The sequence below is a fragment of the Ambystoma mexicanum genome, chromosome 10, assembly GCF_040938575.1.
Source record: "Ambystoma mexicanum isolate Mex_15411 chromosome 10, UKY_AmexF1_1, whole genome shotgun sequence".
Classification (NCBI taxonomy): domain Eukaryota; kingdom Metazoa; phylum Chordata; class Amphibia; order Caudata; family Ambystomatidae; genus Ambystoma; species Ambystoma mexicanum.
In genome coordinates, this window is record NC_090932.1 from 1,015,976,855 (window position 1) to 1,015,997,729 (window position 20,875).

General features: G+C 49.5%; 1 protein-coding gene across 1 annotated transcript in view; it reads left to right on the forward strand.

Moving 5' to 3' along the window:
• The first annotated feature begins 618 nt into the window (after positions 1-618).
• The window catches only part of LOC138491940 (uncharacterized), a 381,176-nt gene continuing 360,919 nt past the window's right edge, over positions 619-20,875 (forward strand). The window contains exon 1 of the mRNA XM_069618823.1: positions 619-755. The gene's annotated coding sequence lies outside the window, so the exon portion shown is untranslated. The remainder of the gene's footprint in view (positions 756-20,875) is intronic.

The following is a 20,875-nucleotide window of genomic DNA, read 5'->3' on the forward strand; positions in this document are numbered from 1 at the left end:
TGACTGAGCCGAGAATGTGAGGTGAGACTTAAAGTTGATAATGCGACCATTCATACGGTCACAAGTTGTGCAGGGGTATGCACACCCCGAAGGTTTACACTGTTTTGGTTAAAGTTAAAAAGGGATGTGACGTCCCAGTTTGTGGCAGCGTGCATGCGCGAGCCTCGTTGTGACCCGCGCATGCGCAGCAGTAATAAACTGCGTCCGTGCGGCAGTTGCCGCCGGGACGCGTAGCGAGCAACATCGCGTCCCGTGTCCTCTTTGCATGTATGCGTGTGCGTGTGCCTGCAAGGGCCGTGGGGCCACACACAACAGGTGTCTGCAAGGTGGGAGGAATTTAGCACTAAACTGGAAATTCTCCCTAACACCCACTGTGTTTCTCTATGCAGAGTTCTCCCCACCCCTCACAGGGAGCTCTTGCAGATGACCACTGCAAAGGGGTCAGGGAATCACAAAGAGGGATTTCAGTGTGTGGGCGGGGGCGGAGGCCGAGGTAGGAGTGTGACAGACACAGTGAGCCTAATGGGAAGGGCCTGGAAGGAACAGAGTGGCCAATTGACAGGCCGGGAGGAGCTAGTAGGGTGGGCGGAGGCTCCATGCACAAGTGATGTTTGGAAAGTGAAACTCAGGCTAGGAAGGGGGAACTCCAGGGCTGATACGCGCGGAAAGTGAGCGCAGGCCGTCACAGCTTGTGGCTTCAGAGAGCTGCAGCGGGATCCGAGGGCAGAGGCTTCACCAGGCGCAGGCAGCAGCTGGTAAGAACTGACCCAATTCCTGGCTCCCCACTGACAAGTCAATCTGTGAGCCCCCCTCGGTGTATCCCAATATGTGCCACACTCGGTGCTAGTGATTGGGTCGCCCACACTCGGTGCTAGTGATTGGGCCGCCCACACTCGGTGCTAGAAATTGGGCCGCCCACACTCGGTGCTAGAAATTGGGCCGCCCACACTCGGTGCTAGAAATTGGGCCGCATTTCTCCGGATCGGGAATCCGGCAAAAAAAATTCTCCCCTGATTCGGACCAGTACGTTAGTTAGGGCCGAGGCCCTTACCACAAGACCACTTGAACGTCAAATGAGCATCGAGCATACCAGTGAAATTGCTCATTAGTTTTGAAGAAAATAGTTACCTTCTATACCTTCCATAGACTATAGTTATGCCCCGTTCAATGTTTAAAAAAAACTGCCGCCTGACAGCCCTGCGCCACTTGCAGTCGCTCGTGGGATCCCCAGTAAATACTTTTCGTTTTCAGCATACAGCGATGGCGGGACTCTCCCCGCGTGCCCAAGTCCCATAACTACCCTTTCCGGCCCCATCGCCTCTACATCGCAGCTTCCACAGCTTTCTTTACATACATAATTTCTGCTGATTAATGTTCAGGTGTAGCAAGTCTCCGCACCAGTCATGTCACTCATTTAGCAACCTCATGTGCTATCCCACCGTGGGGGGCGGAGGGGGGGGGGCGAACCCCACGCACTGGGAAATCTTTGTCAAGGAACCGAAACGTGATGAATGCAGAGGCGTAGCCAGCAATCAAATTTAGGAGGGGTGTTGTATGGTATCATGCATCCCATGGTAGCTTGTGGGAGGCAAGTGTACGGCAATCCCCGCTCACTTGGATGCCCCACCCACAGATGACTACAGCCATACAAACAACATAAAAATGAAAAATTAAAAAATACAGCGGCATAGCCCGCCCTCCAACAGCTCTGTTCCTGGGATTGGCCAGTGATGTCTTTGTAGCTCCTCCCCTGCCCATTCCTGTCATCTGTGGGGATGCAGAATATTATAAAAAGATAAAAAAGGGTATGGGGATGCAGAATATTATAAAAAGATAAAAAAGGGTAGGCAACGAATGTTAGTTGCTAACAAAAGGATCAGAAACGTGGGACACATTTTGTTTCTTCAGTGTCACAGAGACACATAGTCTGCATAATAAACCCAACAACACGTTTATTTTTCTTCTGTCATCAGCAGCCGAGGCTTGCTTATTCATAATGGTGACTTTCCAACTGAAAGACCACCAGTCACTGTGCAAATCTGTTACAGTTAAAGTGTGCAACACAATAAAGCACACTTTTAAAATGTGTTCACACCCATAACGCCTGATAGCTTAATATCCTAAAACGTAAAGTGTGCTTTCATGTCCTCAGTTGAATGTTCTTAAAACCATGCATAGCACCACGCTGGAGTTTTGTGACACATCTCCAAACCAAAGTGAGTTTTTAGCCTCTTTTATTGTGTGTCTTAAAGTGCTGAAAATAAAGTGAGTACATAGATATTTTGCCTTTTGCATCTTATAGTTTTCCATTCAGGATGTGGAAAATAAAGGTACACCGATATTATTGTGGCCCAACATGCTGCTATAAGTATTTAGATGTTGTCATGATGCTTTACTATGCAATTTGTGGATTTTGCAAGTAAACTCTAGAGGACAGTATTATTGTAGGTCTTCACACCCAAAACTTAAATATTTGTCCCAGATAAAGCGTGTAAGAAGATGGCCGTGCCCAGATTGCAGAGTGGGTTAAAATCCCTGCTTCGCTTTTTAGCGTGTGTGATCCTGAGCAAATAATGTAATCTCACAATGGCCCTCATTACAAGTCTGGCAGTAACCCCGCCGGTGCTACCAACTGGTTGCCCCCGGACTTGCAATATTTAGTGACACCTGGCTTGCCGGAAACACCGGGGCATTACAACCCCAGTGTTCTGGGAAGTCAGACGCCGGTAAACGGTAAATCCCCATTCCCATTTGAGTCCCATAAGACTCAATGGGAATGGGGATGACGGAAGCACCGGCACCGTTAATGGAGCCCCATTGAGGAAAACAGAAATATTATCACCTACTTTCAACACCGTTTCCTCCACTTAACCTATATTCTTATGAAGAAGGATCATTCACAACTATTCAGCGGTCATTCAGTGTTTCAGCTCCCTGCTGGCTCGTGATAATTGGCGGCTTTTAACCTTATCTTTATCTCCATTATAATGTATGCCCTCCACCCCCAAAGGAGCCTCAGATTCCTTTCTGCTCTAAGCAAGGGGAGCCCACAACCATCATGTTAAAATTGTCCCCCACACATCTTCACCCAGGCCTGCAGAGAATATTCCATTATGTGTCGAGGGGACATTTATCAGACCTATGTGCCCCACTACATCGAAACAATTTTGCCTTTGCAAATCATGGCCCATACCACACGTCACAGCGTTGAATACTATGCACATGTACCAGAGGTGCAGCATTCATACACTTACAAAAACAGTACAAACAATTTTGATAGTGGCGATGCAAGATATCATGGCCTGAACGCACCGATGATAATTCGCATCCCCTGTCTCCAGGGGGTTAACTCAAAATGACACAAGTGGTCATCCTGTTTTATGTTCAATCTGGTCCCAACCAATGTAGAGGCACTATCTAACCCCTCCATGGACACCCCCATACCTTTTGATTGTGGGAATTCAAGATATCATGGTCTGAACACACCTATGGTAATTCGCATCCCCTGCCTTCCTGTGGATAATTTACACTGACAAAAGTGGTCATCCTGTTTTGTGTTTACTCTGGTCCTATCCAATGTAGAAGCACCATCTAGCCCCTCCTGGGACACCCCCATACCGTTTGATTGTGGGAGGTGCAAGATATCATGGCCTGATTGCACCTATGGTAATTTGCATCCCCTATTTCTCTTGGGGTAATTCACAATAAAACAAGTGGTGATCCTGTTGTATGTTTTCTCTGGCCCCAAATGATGTATCTACCCCCTCCCTAGACACCTCCATACCTTTTGATTGTGGGGGTGCAAGATATCATGGCCTGTACACAGCTACGGTAAATCGCATCCCCTGTATCCCTGGGGTTAACTCACAATGGGCCTCATTACGACCTTGGCGGAGGACCATGGCGCTATTAGCACCATGGTCCATGCCGCTAAGTTCCCAACTCCGCCATGGTGGATGGCGGACTTAACGCCCCATTCCGACCTTGGCGGGGCGGTAAGTCCCCAATCCCTATTTACCCTTCCCCATTCCCATTTCTTGCCCCATAGGGCATAATGGGAGTGGGGAAGGCGTTAATTACGCCACCGTAAATTACGGTGGCGTAATTAACATGAAGGTCCCTAAAACCTCCATGGCGCTAAGGGACCTCGGAATCAGGCGGTAAGGGTCGGCGCTGTTTACGCCGCCGTAAACCCCTTACCGCCTGGGTCCTAATGAGGCCCAATGACACAAGTGGTCATCCTGTTTTATGCTTAATCTGGTCCCAACCAATGTGGAGGCTCCATCTAGCCCCTCGTGGGACACCCCCATACCGTTTGATTGTGGGGAGTGCAAGATATCATGGCCTGATTACACCTATGGTAATTTGCATCCCCTTCCTCACTGTGGTTAACTCACACTAACACAAGTGGTCATCCTGTTTTATGTTTACTCTGGTCCAAACTAATGTATCAGCATCATCTATCTCCTCCCTGGACACCCCCATGCCTTTTCATTGTGTGGGTGCATAATATCATGGCCTGAACACACCTACGGCAACTCACATCCCCTGTCTCCCTGGGTTTAAGTCACAATGACTCAAGTGGCCATCCTGTTTTATGTTTAATCTGGTCCCAACCAATATAGAGGGACAATCTAGTCCCTCCCTGGACACCCCATAACCTTTGATTGTGGGGGGTGCAATATATCATGGACTGAACACACCTATGGTAATTAGCATTCCCTGCCTCCCTGGGGTTAACTCACACTGACACAAGTGGTTATGCTGTTTTATGTTAATCTGGTCCCAGCCAATATAGAAGCACCATGTAGCCCCTTCCCGGAACACCCCCATTCCTTTTGATTTTGGGGGTGCAAGATATCATGGCCTGAACGGACCTATGGTAATTTGCATCCCCTACCTCCCAGGGGTTAACTCACACAAACACAAGTGGTCATCCTGTTTTATGTTTAATCTGGTCCCAACCAATGTATTGTGACCATCTAACCCCTCCCTGGTCACCCCATAACCTTTGATTGTGGGGGGTGCAATATATCATGGCCTGAATGCCACTATGGTAATTTGCATCCCTTGCCTCCCTGGGGTTAACTCACACTAACACAAGTGGTAATCCTGTTTATTGTTTAATCTGGTCGCAGCCAATGTAGAGGCACCATCTAGCCCGTCCCAGGAACACCCCCGTACCTTTTGATTGTGGGGGTGCAAGGTATCATGGTCTAAACACACCTAGGGTAATTCGCATCCCCTGCCTTCCTGTGGTTAATTTACAGTGACACAAGTGGTCATGCTGTTTTATGTTTAAGCTGGTCCCAGCCAATATAGAAGCGCCATGTAGCCCCTCCCGGGAACACCCCCATACCTTTTGATTGTGGGGGTGTAAGATATCATGGCCTGAACGGACCTATAGTAATTCACATCCCTTGCCTCCCTGGAGTTAACTCACACAAGTGATCATCCTGTTTTATGTTTAATCTGTTCCCAACCAATGTAGAGTCACTATCTAAACCCTCCCTGGACAGCCCATACCTTTTTGATTGTGGGAGGTGCGATATATCATGGCCTGAACGCAACTATGGTAATTTGCATCCCCTGCCTCCCTGGGGTTAACTCACACTAACACAAGTGGTCACCCTGTTTTATGTTTAATCTGGTCCCAACCAATGGAGAGTCACCATCTATCTCCTCCCTGGACACCCCATACCTTTTGATTGTGGGGGTGCATGATATCATGGCCTGAACGCACCTATGGTAATTCACATACCCTGTTATTCTGGGGTTAACTCACACTGACACAAATGGTCATCCTGTTTAAAGTTTACTCTGGTCCCAAATGATGTAAGGGCACGATCTAGCCCCTCCATGGATACCTCCATACCTTTTTGATTGTGTGGGGTGGAATATATCATGACCTGAACGCACCTATGGTAATTCACATCCCCTGCTTCCCTGGGGTTAACTCACACTAACACAAGTGGTCATCCTGTTTATTGTTTAATCTGGTCCCATCCAATGTAGAGGCATCGTCTAGCCCCTCCCGGGAACACACCCATAACCTTTGATTGTGGGGGTGAAAGATATCATGGGCTGAACACACCTATGGTAATTCGCATCCCCTACCTTCCTGTGGGTAATTTACAGTGACACAAGTGATCATGCTGCTTTGTGTTTACTCTGGTCCTAACCAATGTAGAGGCACCATCTAGTCCCTCCCGGAACACCCCAATACCTTTTGGTTGAGGGGTGCAAAATATCATGGCCTGGACATACCTACGGTAATTCGCATCCCCTGTCTCCCTGAGGTTAACTCACACTGACACACATGGTCATGTTGTTTTATGTTTAATCTGGTCCCACCCAATGTAGAGGCACCACCTAGCCCCTCCTGGGACACCCCCATACCTTTTGATTGTGGGGGTGCAAGATATCATGGTCTAAACGCACCTATGGTAATTTGCATCCCCTGCCTTCCTGTGGTTAATTTACAGTGCCACAAGTGGTCATGCTGTTTTATATTTACTCTGGTTCTATTCAATGTAGAGGCACTATGCAGCCCCTCCTGGAACACCCCAAAAACTTTTGATTGTGGGGGTGCAAGATATCATGGCCTGATTGCACCTATGGCAATTCGCATCCCCTCCCTCCCTGGGGTTAACTCACACTAACACAAGTGGTTATGCTGTTTTATGTTTAATCTGGTCCCAGCCAATATAGAAGCAACATGTAGCCCCTCCCGGGAACACCACCATACCTTTTGATTGTGGGGGTGCAAAATATCATGGCCTGATTGCACCTATGGTAATTCACATCCCTTGCCTCCCTGGAGTTAACTCATACTAACACAAGTGATCATCCTGTTTTATGTTTAATCTGGTCCCAACCAATGTAGAGTCACCATCTAACCCCTCCCTGGTCACCCCATAACCTTTGATTGTGGGGGGTGCAATATATCATGGCCTGAACGCCACTATGGTAGTTCACATCCCCTGCCTCCCTGGAGTTAACTCACACTAACACAAGTGGTCATCCTGTTTTATGTTTAATATGGTCTCAACCGAAGTAGAGGTGCCATCTAGCCCCTCCCTGGGCACTGCATACCTTTTGATTGTGGGGGTGCAAGATATCATGGCCTGATTGCACCTATGGTAATTTGCATCCCCTAATTCTCTTGCAGTAATTCACACTAACACAAGTGGTCATCCTGTTTTTATATTTACTCCGGTCCCAACCAAAGTATCAGCACCATCTATCTCCTCCCTGGACACCCCCATACCTCTTCATTGTGGGGTGCATGATTTCATGGCCTGAGCACACTTATGGTAATTTGCATACCCTGTTTTTCATGGGGTAATTCACCGTAACAAGTGGCTATCCTATTTTAGATTTAGGGCCTCATCACGAGTTGGGGCGGTAACACCGGCGCTATTAGCGCCGGCACTAATAGCCCTACCGCCAAACCCCCCAGCGTTATTAGCGCCGGATCACAGGTTTGGCAGAAGGGTTATTGCCCATTCCCCATTGGACCCATTCGGGAATCCCTCATTCGTGGAATGAGGAATGAGGTGCCCATTACCGCCGGCGGTAATCGCGCCGAAAATCGGCAATTTTGCTGTGGAAATCCGCCAAAGCCATGATCTGGCGGATCCTTAAATGCGGCGGTAATAGCGCTACTGCCGCATTTAAGGGTTACTGCCAAACTTGTGATGAGGCCCTTACTCTGGTTCCCCTTAAGCGATGTATAGTCATCCTCTAGCCCCTTCCTAGATGCCCCAAAACCTTTTGATCAGTGAGGTGCACAGAAGGTTGAACCAAGTGCTGAATAATCTGTGGATGACTTGCGTACACTCTGTGTGGGAGTGGTAACCAGTGACTCCAGAGGGAGCTGTGATTGTGAGCGTATGTGAGATGAGCGGTAGTGTTGCAGGTGTGCAGGATGTATAAGAGGAGTAGGTGAAGAGTGTAGATGTCGAAGGAGTAGAGGGGGTTGAAGTGGAAATGAGAGGTGAGTGGTAGAATGAAGGAGTAGTGAGTGGTAGAGGGGGCAAATGATATGCAGAAGTTTTAGAGGGGCATATAAAGTGGTGGAGACTGTCATAGGTGAAGAAGGGGAGTATGAGAGATAAAAGCGAGGAGTGTGAGAAAATTGAATGGACAGGAGGAAAGAGGTGGAAGGAGATAGGGAAAAGGGAGAGAGTCGGAGGAGAGAATGGAAAGTGTGAGTAGTAAGAGAAGGTGGGAGGGTAGGGGGTAAGAATTGAGAGAGGTTGAAGACAAAAGTAGAGAGTAAGATCATGGAATGGAGTGAAAGAGTGAGAGGGAGCGAGTATGGCTACCCAGTTCTATTTTTATGCAAAACACTTTTCAATTGATTCGCTTTTCTCCCGCATATTCCTCATCAGATAGATATCCATTCCAGTGTCAGCTGCTCGCAAATGTTTTTCCACATGGGGCGTTAATTGCAACTCGACTCACCCGTCTATCCCTCTTGACTCCAGATGTAATGTTAGTCGCCCTACATATACCGCGTCAAAATGCCCCTGTCACTCAGTTCCTCAGTTTCTTTTTTCCACATGCTGCTCATCGGTGAAACTCACTTTCTCTCAGAGAAGATTAAGTTACTTCTTACCTGGTAACGTTCTTTCGATGGGATGTTTCTCCGACGTATTCCTTATCTTTGATAATTCGTCTCCAGCTTGCTGGCCTCGGAAATTTTTTCTCTGTAAAGGGCGCTGCGCGTCGACGTCTGCCGAGGGTGTCCCGCGACAGCCACCATATCGGCGCCGACGTCACCATGCCCATAAATAGCCACGCGCGGCGTCCGTTGCTCAGTTCCGTTTTGTAGCATAAGATAAGTCATGCCTGAATTGGTTATAGACCTTGAAGGAGTGTAAGCTGCAACCACAAGGGAAGTATTACTGCTGGGATGGATGGGAGGGGCAATAAGGAATACGTCGGAGGAACATCCCATCGAAAGAACCTTACCAGGTAAGAAGTAACTTGTTCTTCGAAGGGATTGTGTCCTCCGACATATTCCTTATCTTTGATAGACTCCCATAGCAGTGGCATGTAATTGGAGGTGGGAGTAATAATGTCATGTATCCCGTTTAGGAATGAACGGAATGTAATACGGCTTTGCCAAATCTGGTCTCTTGACTAGTGGAGGAATCCAGGTTGTAAAATCTTGTGAATGTATGTGCGGATGACCATGTGGCAGCCGCACATATGTCTCAGACCGGTACCCCTCTTTGGAGGGCCGAAGAGGATGCGATACCATTGGTTGAATGAGCCCTAAGATTCTGGCGTGGCTCTTTCCCTGCCAGTTTGTAACATTCCAGAATGGCCAAAAAAATCCACCTGGAAATGGTCTGTTTTGTTATGGGTAGTCCCAACTTGTGACCTGAGTAGCCTACAAACAGTTGGTCTGCTTGCCTAATCCTAGCCAGTCTGCTGATGTAAAAGCTTAGAGCTCGCCTTGGGTCCAGCCTATGTAGCCTTTCTTCCTCTTTCCCCGGATGGGGAGGAGGGTAGAACGAAGGTAAGGTAATTTTCTGAGTGATGTGAAATTCAGAAACAACCTTTGGGAGGAAGTTAGGCTTCACCTGTAGGACAACTTTGTCCTTATGGAAAATTGTATGGGGGGGTTTACAAGATAGAGCTTGTAATTCGCTCACCCTCCTAGCAGATGTTAGTGCTACTAATAGGACAGTTTTAAGAGTGAGAAATCTCAGCGAACAAGAGTGGAGTGATCCGAAGGGTGTACCCATTAGGAAATTTAAGACTAAATTTAAGTCCCATAAGGGAACTTGGAATGGTCTTGGAGGATAAACATTAGTTAATCCCTTGAGAAATTGTATTACTAAGGGTAGTTTGAAATACAATGGTTCCTCTGCAGTGCGCTTGAAGATTGATAGCGCCGCGAGATAGCCTTTTACAGTGCCAACTTGAAGGTCTGAGTTTGCCAAGTAGAGTAGAAACGATAACACCGTTGGTGTACCACATGAAAAAGGGTCGATATTGTCCTCTCTACACCAGCTGCAAAATGTGTTCCAATGGCAGCGGTATAAAGACTTTGTTGCTGGCCTTCTGGCCGAAAGCAACACCTCCATGACGTCATCAGGGAGGTCCCAATCCTTGTACCTCAACCTTTCAGAAGCCACGCGTAAAGGTTGAGGGTTCTTATGTCTGGATGGAGAACCTGACCTCCCTTCTGCGAGAGAAGATTCTGTTTGAGTGGAAGACGGATTGGAGGGCAGATGGACATATCCAGAAGGTCCGGGTACCACGTTCTCCTGGCCCAGCCCGGGGCAATTAGGATCATGGTTTTCCAGAATCTTCTCAACCTCCTGATCATTTGAGGAATAACAGGGACTGGTGGAAACGCGTAAAGGAGTGGAAACTCCCAGTCCACTACGAACGCGTCCCCTAGAGCTCCTCTCGGGGGAAATCCCCTTGAACAGAACACATCACACTTCCTGTTGGTGCTGGTGGCAAACTGATCCACCTGAGGGGTTCCCCAAAGGGCAAAGATCACTTGAAGGACTTCCTGAGTTAGCTCCCACTCGTGGGAGACAGTGCTCTGCCTGCTCAGAGCGTCCGCTGTCAAGTTCTTCTCTCCGGCTAGGTGGACTGCCAATAGAGAGATTCCTTCTTGAATTGCCCAAAACCAGAGCTGCACTGCCTCTCTGCACATTGGCAGTGACCCTACGCCTCCTCTTTTGTTGAGGTAGTGCATGGCCACCGTGTTGTCCGTCATTATCAGGACATTTCTCCCCTGTACTGATGGCAGGAAAGCTTTCAGCGCTAGTCTGATCGCTCTCAGCTCTAATAGGTTGATGTGTAGTCCGGACTCCGATGGAGACCGCTGATGGTCAAGTCATTGGCATGGGCTCCCCACCCCGTGAGTGAGACGTCTGTGACTACTGTTATCTCCGGCCATGGTTCATGGTTGCCAAAACAGTTCTCCTTTCAAGATGTTCTCTGGATAGGCCCACCATTGAAGGTCGTGGGCTACCTTGTCCGGAATCCGGAGGAGATCTGTCATTCTTCCTGAGTATTGTGACCACTAGGTTCTTAGTGCCCACTGGAGAGATATCATTCTCAGGTGAGCCTCTGGCACAAGGAAGATGCAGGATGCCATGAGGCCTAGCAATCTCAAAAAGTCGAAGGCTGGGAGATGTTGGGCATTTTGAAACTTGTTGACCATCTGCAGAATATCTTGAGCCCTCACCTCTGGTGGCGAGGCTTTTCCCAGGGAAGTGTCCAGGACCGCTCCGATGAACTTGAGTCTCTGTGATGGTATCATCTGTGACTTCTTTAAATTGAGGGAGAAGCCCAGTTTGTGAAGGAAGTGGCAGACATAATCTAGCTGGATCTGAGCTTGTTCCGAAGATTCAGCTCTGATCAGCCAATCGTCCAGGTAGGTGTAGACGTGGATCCCTTCCCTCCTTAGACTTGCAGCCACTACCGACATTAGCTTGGTGAAGACCCTCGGGGCGGAGGTCAGCCCAAATGGCAGACCTCGAAATTGATAATGAGAGCCGCCAATTGCGAACCTCAGGTATCTCCTGTGTTTGAGATGGATTGGCACATGGAAATAAGCATCCTGGAGGTCCAGAGATACCAGCCATTCCTGGATCTGGAGGGCCTGAAGGATCTGAGAGAGAGTTACCATCTTGAACTTGTCCTTCCTGAGGAACTTGTTCAATTCTCGTAAGTCCAAGATGAGTCTCAGTCCTCCGTCCTTTTTTCGGTATGAGAAAGTAGGGGGAGTACCAGCCCTTGTTCCTTTCCGCTACAGGTACCGGTTCTATGGCACCTTTCTCTAGCAGGTCTACAATTTCCTGCAAGAGGAGCGGATCTGGAACTTTTAGAGAGCTGTGCCCCGGTGGATGACTCTGAGGGATGCGTAGAAAGGGTAGGCAGTAACCTTGGGCAACTGTCTCCAATGCCCAAGCATATGACGTAATAGCCTGCCATTCTGTCAGATGGTGAGTTAACCTGCCCCCTATGGGTGTTTTGTGTGGAAAGACCTCAGTGTGGTTTGGGGGCGGCTGATGCAGATTCCGAGGGTAAAGAGGCACCTGCTGCTGCTGCGGCCTTAGTACTTTTGACCTGTCCACCTCGGGTGGATCTCCTTTGGCCTCTTTGAGCCGGCTATCCTCTGCCTTTCCCGAATGCGGAATAATAGCAAAAGGACTTTCCTCTCCCAGAGGTTCCTGAGGGGCGAAAAGGAGTTTGGCGGATTGCAGCTCCTAAAGATTTTGCTGCTGCTTTAGATTTTTGCAACTTTTCCAGACTGTCATCAGCCTTTTTACCAAATAAAGAAGAGCCGTCAAAGGGCATATTCAAAATTCTGGCCTGTATATCTGGAGCAAAGCCAGACTTTCGTAACCATGCATGCCTGCGGATTGTAGTACTTGCCGCCATGGCCCTGCTGATACTGTCAGCGGAATCGATGCCAGTTTGAAGAGATTCGCACATGGCATCTTTGCCATCTTTAATGATGTTAAGGAAGGCTTCCCTTTCATCTCCTTCCGGTATGCAGTCCGCCGCTGATGAAGCACACTCCCACAGTGTGTGACTGAACCTGGTGAGCGTACAAGTGGCATTGATGGACTTCAACGCCATACTGCAAGAAGAAAAGACTTTTTTGCCATAGAATCGTACCTTTTGTCATCTCTATCCTGTGGGACAGTAGGATAGGCGGATCTGCTGCTTGATGAAGTTGCCGCTTGAACCACCAGGCTCTCTGGAGTCGGGTGTTTTGATAAATATTCAGGGTCAGCCGCAGCTACCCTATACTTGGCTGACAATTTTTTATTGACTACAGGGATAACCTCAGGAGTTTCCCAATTTGTTGAAATCTTCCTTTGTAAAGCTGTATGGAAAGGGACCACAGGATCCTCCTGTGGACCTTTATCTGGTATGTCTGTATGGTCATCCTGTTGAAAAACAGGTGAAGGCGCAGACCAACCCATGAATTCAATAATTCTTGCCATCAGGGTTCTATAGGGGGTTTCGGCATGTTCCCCTGGGTCTGGTTTGACAAATTCCACTTCTGGGGAAGTGTCCAGCCCACTTGCCTCATGTAATGATTCCTGTAGGTCTTTCAACCTTCTTTCTTCAGAGGTAAAATCCTCTGAAACAGGTGGTGTGGTCCTCTGCAGCCCGAAGGGTCTTTCTTGATCAGAATCCTCCCCTTCTTCATAGATTGAAGATAATCTGGGGTACTCTGACCTCGGAAATGGTGCAAACCCCATTTCTAAAGCAGAAGGAGCCAAACTTGTCATTATTGGTCGAGAAAAGGTCGATGTCGTCGACGCCGATGTAAAAGGCTTGGAAGGCGCCGAGAAAGGCGTCGAGAAAACTGGAAGAGGCCTCGAGGAACTCGAGAGGATCGGGATCCTGCCTGAGGTTGTCGACGACGTTCTCAGCGTCGTGCTGGAGGCTCTGGGTATAACCGTTGGCTGTGAAGTAGCCGTGGTTTTTTCTTTTATCGGCGTCGATGTTGGCGTCAACGATGGCGTCGATTCGATCGACAGATGCGTCGAAGAACCTTTGATAACGCAGGGATTTTCGACTACGGCGTCGAAGATGATGTCTTCCTACCCGATGGCCCGTGGCGCTCTTGGGTGGACTCTTTCACCGGGTGCAACGACTCGTGGTGTTTCGATTTTTTGGGCTTTTCACCCAGGGTATCACCGTCAGCTGTCTTCAAGGGGGTCGAGGCCGCTTTCTCGAAGACACTTAGCATTTTCTTCCTGAATTCCTCCCACTCAGCCTGAGAGCTGTGTTTTGTGGGACAGGAGACCCTTTCTGGGGAAACAGAAGATGACGAGGAAGGGGATTTTTCTAGGTCCGGAAGGGCTAGCCCCCTGCTGGACACCGGGAGAGTCAGTGTTGTGTGCGCTACTCTGGCTGGTTTGCCCGCCCAAAGTAGCTCGAGGACCAAGCCTCTCAGCTTTTTCAGAAAGGTTTGCGGTATTAACAGCGGAATATTGTTGAAAAGGTACAGTAGTTTGGGCAGGACCACCATTTTGACCTGGGAGGCCCTGCCCCAAAGTGTTAGTGGAAGCGTCTTCCAGCGTGCTACCTTGTCTTGCAGGGACTTGACCACCTCCTCGTAAATTATCCCGAAACACCTCGTGCTGGTTCAGTGACAGTTGTATCCCCAGGTACCGGACCATGGCTGTTTTCCATGTGAGTTGGAAGTCGTCTGCGAACTGCTTGGTGGCAGGGGTCAGTGGAAAAACGATGGATTTTGATTGATTGATTTTCAATCCAGAGGCCGCTCCGAATTTGATGACTTTCCTCATGACCGGGTTCAGGTTGTCTTCAGGGTCGCGTATGAACAGTGCCACATCATCGGCATAGAGGGAAACGATGAGCTTGTGTGGGCCTATAATGAGTCCCCTCTACTGACGTTGTTCTCGAAGGTTGGAGGCTAAAGGTTCCATTACCAACGCGAAGATTAATGGCGATAGTGGGCAGCCCTGTCTCGTACCTCGCTGTAGTTCTATTGCGGTTGATTTTGCAGTGCTGACGATAATATTAGCTCGCGGCTTGGTGTACAAGAGAGAAACAAGCTTGATGAAGCAGGCACCCAGTCCCATCCTGGTGAGCACCATGAACATAAACGGCCATTCCACCGAATCGAATGCTTTTTCGGCGTCGAGAAGAACCGCAATTGCTTGACTTGAGGGGTCTAGTGCCTCGATGATTCCGAACATTCTCCTAATTCCGAAGGTCGTGTTGCGGCCTGGTATGAAGCCGGCTTGGTCTGCCAGTAGAAGGGCGGGCATCAGAGGCATCAACCTTCTAGCTAATACCTTGGCGAGTATTTTGTTGTCAAGGTTAAGCAAAGAGATAGGGCGATATGATGCGCAGTCTTCTGGTGGTTTGCCGGGTTTGTGCAAAAGGATGACATTGGCGTCACAGGAGGAGTGTGGGAGATTCCCTTTTTCCAAAGCCTCCTCGTAAACCGCCGCCAGCAGGGGAGCTAGGGTATCTGCAAAAGCTTTGTAGAATTCTCCAGTTAGGCCGTCCGGACCCGGCGCTTTGGAAGAGGGTAGAGACTTTATGGCTTCTCTAATCTCCTCCTGCGAGATCATCTCGTTCAGAGGTTCACGCAGGTGTGGTTCGACCCAATAGAGCTCTGTGCTTTCCAGGTATTCCAGTGGGGTGTTTGAGTCTTTTTTGAGTTTAGCACTATAGAGATCTTGGTAGAAGAGGCTGAATTCCTCTGCAATCTTTTCGTCGGTGTGGATCGTCTCACCCTGCTTGGTTTGGATCCATTCGATTTGGGACTGTTTGTTGTCGGCTCTTATTAGGTTTGCCAGAAGGGCACCTGGTTTTTGGCCCTCACCGTATTGTCGGACTTGTCTGTTGCGACTCAGAAATTTGATCTCCCGGTCTGCTGTGGCATTGAATTTTTGCAGTTCCTTTTTTAGAGCTGCAGCTAATTTTGGATCAGCCGTGTTTGTGTTCTGGATCTCAAGGTGTTTTAATTTCTCTTCGCTGGTTGTAAGCTCGCTCCTGATGAGCTTGAGGATGCCATTTTCCTTGGCGTGGCAGACTCCTCTGATAAAACATTTTAGAGACTCCCAGATTATGCCCGCAGAGGGGACCGAGCCCAAGTTGGCTTCGAGAAACACGTCAATCTCCTCCTTTAACTCAGAGGCAAAGACTTCCTCTCGTAGCGATCCCGTCTTGAAGCGCCACCGCTGTAGCGGCGATGTTGGGTTGGAAGGCCTGAGATTAAGGAAAAGTGGTGAATGGTCGGAGAGCGTTCTCGGATGGATACAACACCGGCCACATTTCAAGGGGCCATTTGCTGAAGTGAAGAGATAGTCAATTCGAGAGCTTGTGTTGTGAACCGCAGAGTGAAAGGTGAATTCTCGCAACTCCCCACTAGAAACTCTCCATACGTCTTGAAGGTTGAACGCTTTGCAAATTTCCTTTATTTGGAGACAAGCTTTGGAAAGCGGCTGCGATGTGGCCTTCGATCTGTCTCTTATAGGGTCCAAAACCGTGTTCATGTCTCCTCCCCAAATTATTGTTGCTGGGTCTAGCGTGGAGAGCTGTGTCAGCTCCCATCCAAAATTGTCAGGGCCGTCCACATTTGGCGCATAGGAATTGATGAAAGTCATTTTCTGACCTGCGATGATGCCGCACACCAAGATCGCTCTTCCCTCAGTGTCCTTCACCGTACGGATTAGACGGAAGCTAATCCTCCTGTGTATGAGGATGGCGACTCCTCTCGAGTAGGTTGAATAGGATGAGAAGTATCTGTGGCATCCCCAGCTCTTGGCCCACTGGTGATCTTTCCCCAGGAGAAGGTGAGTCTCTTGAATCATGGCCACGTCCACTTCGTGGCGTCTGAGGTATTGGAGGATTTTTCTGGTTTTGGCTGGGATATTGCCTCCTCTTATATTCCACGTCGAGACATTGAATGGGGCGATTTAGTCTTTATGTTGGTCCACTTTACCTTTTCGGTGGACAGCGATGGTGCGGTTATGTTTGGCCCAGTGTCGAGGTCAATGCTCAGAGGTAGGGTGCCTGGCTGAAGCAGCGGTGATGACGGTGGACGGGGAACAGGGGGACAGCAGGACGGTCGGGATCTGGTGGCGCTGAACTTTCCTAAAGTACTCTGAGGGCTTGCTCCATGGGCAAACCCCAACAGGCCTGTGACGTTACTCTCCGAAGGGTGGGCAACCCCCAACTGGCCCACCGAGAGGTCCCTCGTTAACCAATAGAAAACAAAAACGGACCATGGAGTTACCATGCCGAAGGGTGAATTTCCTCCCTGAAGGAGAAAACTCAACTAAACAACTTAACAGTAGCTGTGCTAGGGGCGCTTGGGGCCTCCCAAGTGTCCCAGCCCCGTCTTCGCTCTGTGTGAATGTTCCGGCTTACTCTGTGATGTAGGAAGGTTTCTGACAGGCCGCCCAGCTTTTCTAAATATGGTGGATTCCTGGGATTTCTATCCCTTTGAGGTCTAGGGCGGGCCTGGTTCTGTTCTGGACATCCCAGTTGGTCCAAGAATATGTTTGCTTCGTCCGGGGTTTGAAAGAATTGGACTTTCCCTTCGTGCTGAACTCTAAGACGCGCCGGGTAGAGCATTGAGTAAGTCAGTTGACTGTTTCTGAGTCTCTGCTTGACGTTGGCAAATGTTTTCCGCTGTGACTGCACTGATGGGGAAAAATCGGGGAAGAAGTGTATTTTGTCCCCCTCGTGGCGTAGTTCACCCTTCTCTCTGGCCAGCCGGAGTATGGAGTCCCGATCTCTATAGTTCAGTAGCCTCGCTATTATTGGCCTGGGTGGTGAGCCTGGAGCCGGTCTAGACGTAGGGACTCTATGAGCCCTCTCTATCATGAAAAGGTGGGACAGCGGGACGCGACCAAATAGGTTGATGCAAAGGGATTCCACAAAGTCCTCCATTTTCTCCTGCGTTTGGTGCTCTCTCACTCCCACTATCCGTAGATTATTCCTTCTTGAACGGCCTTCTAAATCCTCGCACTTGGCAATGGTTGTTTTTATTTGCGATTCCAGTAGTGCGACTTTGTTAGTTAGGGTTGTAGAGCTGTCATCGAGATTAGACACTCTCTGCTCCATGTCATTCATGCGTTCAGCGTGAGAGTCCATACGATGTTTCAGGAGGTCTACTTTAGACGCTAGACCATCCATTTTATTGTTCAGGCTGCCAATGCCAGCTTTCAAGTCTAGGAGGATTTCTTTAATTTCGGAAGGGTTATTGAAAGATTCTTCCTGGTGAGGACAGACCGACGATGAAGCCTGATCCTCCTGGTGGAGGGGCGCCCTAGGGGTCGCGCCACTTTCAAAGTTCAACTTCCTCTGGGATTTGTCATTCTTCCCCATCGTGACTGTGGGATTGGGTATGCCTGATGTGGGCTGCTGAAGGGCCGATTACGTCTAGGGCACCCCGAGGACCTTTCACCGGGCAGGACTGATCTCTGCTCAGTGTGGATGCTGGACTTGCGTATTTGTAAGGCGGGAGTTAGACCAATCTAATAATTGTGTACATTGGGGTTGGGTCTTGTGGTCCTCAGTGGGGGGGTGGGGATGGGGGAATTATTTTCCCGAAGTGGCTGGCTCTCCTGATCAAGGGTGATGTTGCCCACCTTAGTGAGGAGAGTCACAATGCGCTCTGCGCGCATGACTGTTGTAATTATCAAGGCTCAGCGGGGAATGGATCGTGTTGAACTGACTGGGGGCTGCGTGCCGCCTGTGTGGCCCCCTCTGCAGCCGAATCCACTGCTGATCTAAGTGCGCGTGGGGGGGTGGCCGAAGGCAAGGCCGGCACCATTTTGGGAGCAGTGCGAACCCCCCCACTGACTTCTTTTACTCCACTCAGTTCCTGCAGCGGGGACGCTGGTTTCTATGGCGGGCACGGCGGCCGCAGGCAGAGCCGGGGGGGAGGTAGTGGAACCGGCCGCCATGTTGATGTTGCTCCCTCTCGATCGCTGGCTCCGAGAGGGGGAGGGAGGTAGACTGGATCCTCCGCCGGCCTGCCTTTCGCTCTACGGCTCACAGCCGAGATGCTGGCTGCCGGAGCAGGCGCGGTGGAAGCGGGCGGAGGTGGGGTGAGGAAGACACAGCTCGCCCCACGGCATGCCGGCCCCACTGCTGCTGGTGTTACCCTCCGGAATGCCGTGCGGCCGCCGCACCACCTCTGACGCCGGCTTCAAACGGGGGGGGAGTCAAGATCCCTTGCTGGCTCGTTGTCAGTCAGCATACGCCTCCCGCACTGCGCCAGACTCCACGCCGATCCCCACAGCGCCCTCCTCCCCCCCGCGACCCGGCATCGAGAGCGATCGGGATTCCTCTGGAGCAGGGGCCGGTCTTGGGAGCGTTGGCGCCCCGCAGGCCAGCTACGTGGCGCTCGGTGTTGGGGCCGCGTGGGCCGGGTTTTGGCAGGGGGGAACCGATTTTGTTCCGGATTTCAAGGGGATGTAGCTGGGGAGACCAGCAAGGCAGGAGTCGGGTGTATGGCACACAGAGTCACCGGGATCCGCAGGATTTCACAGGATTGATGCAGGGCTTAGCGGGAGCTTTAGATCAAGACGGCCATCTTGGTTGGCCCTCTAGCGTCCTCCCAGGGATGCTCGTCATGTTTAAGAAAGCAGCTGCAGGTACGGGTGACTCCTCGAAGCAGCACACTCCATCTGGTGCATCTGGTGTGGATCAGTCGGTGCCAATGTCCGACTGAAGCTACATGCCTCAGTGGCGATCTCATTTTTTTCGGCACTATGGCTTTAATTTTCGGTGACAATGATGTCCACGAGCTGTTTGACATTGATCTTGCAAATTCAGGCAATGGAGGCACATATCTTTCTCAGATGTGGCTGATTTGATATCCGTGGCAGAGGGGCTTTGAGATGCAAGTGGCTTGGACACTTCCTCTGATGTGGAGACTCAGCAAGCCCACCCTTATTGTCAAGCAAGTGCAAAGTATCGTTCCACAGTGGACAGGGGAGTGGATACACTAGGTAGCACTGCCCCAGCCAGAACTCGGTCAGGATATGATCTCACTGACATTTTGGATGAGGGAGCCCCTACAGAAAAAGCCATGCCTTTCAATATGGCCATTGCTGACCCCATCACCACCTTGTGGCAGAAGTCTTGTACCACAGCACCTATGAATTCTTTCTTCACGACGAAGCCCCATACACAACCATGATAATCCGCATTTCCTGCCTTTTAGGGGTTGACCCACAGACAGACAACAGGGTAGCCTTTTTTATATTGATTGGAATCTCAAGATATGTTTCTGGATCATGTAGCACTTCCATGAATTACCCCCACCCATAATTATTGTTGTGGTTCAAGATATTATAGCTTCCTAGCAAAGCCTTACTCTCATTACAGTGATTGAATCATGTCATGCAAAGCAAAAGAAAGCAATGGAATAATGTATGCAGACCTCACCCCCTTACACATAGAACACCTTTGATACCTCAGTCATACTCTGTCCATGGGTGCCACGATAAGGGTTAATAGTAGATAATGGGGCAATGGGTTAGTCATCTATAGTAAGTGGTATACAGACAAGGTGGTGGACCAACAGAACACCTGCCAAATAAGTCAGGTGTTAAGGGTATTTATTGTAGACGTCAGGCTGGATATGGTGTAAATGGGCATGGGTACTGAGATTGTTTTCATTCGATCAGATTTTGTCTTACAGCCTGGTATTGGAGGAAGAGCAGGAGCTCTATGTAATTGCACACAGAAGCACCCACCTCAGAAGAATATTTCCCATATTGTGGTACCATTATAAGAGGAGTTGATCAACATGGGTACCCAATACCTGCCACCACAGGGATAGGTGTGGAGGGGAAATGCAACAGGGTCTCGGGGACCCTGAAGGCCCCACTGTGCAACTCACAAGGGGATCGTTCAGTTTGTGCAAACTTTCCAAGGTCTCCAGATTGTGTTAGTGAGCTACGCCCTTTCTGGAGCTTCAGACGATGTCTGAATGAAGCCACTTGGGCCATGGGCTCTTGCATGACATAAACTTCCAAAAGGGGATCTCAGAATGTAGAGCCACTAAAAGGGTCTTGGATAACAAGCTGCCTGTGTAGATGAAAGAGATGGTGCAGCCAGGGCGATAATGCAGTGGAAAACGAGGGAAAATAAATGGCCTAAGAACACCCCAAAATAAATATGATCACATCACTTATGGTTGAGTTGCAACTTAGCAAGAAATGTCTGGTCTGTTCAGCAGAGAGAAGTGACTGATTTTAAGAGCATCATGTATGACCTGAATAATGGCAGTTTCAGTGCCGAAACTAGATTGTTAATAACAAGAGGCTGTGTTAGTTAATCAAATCATAGAGTTGGTTTGCAACTGGCTACCGAA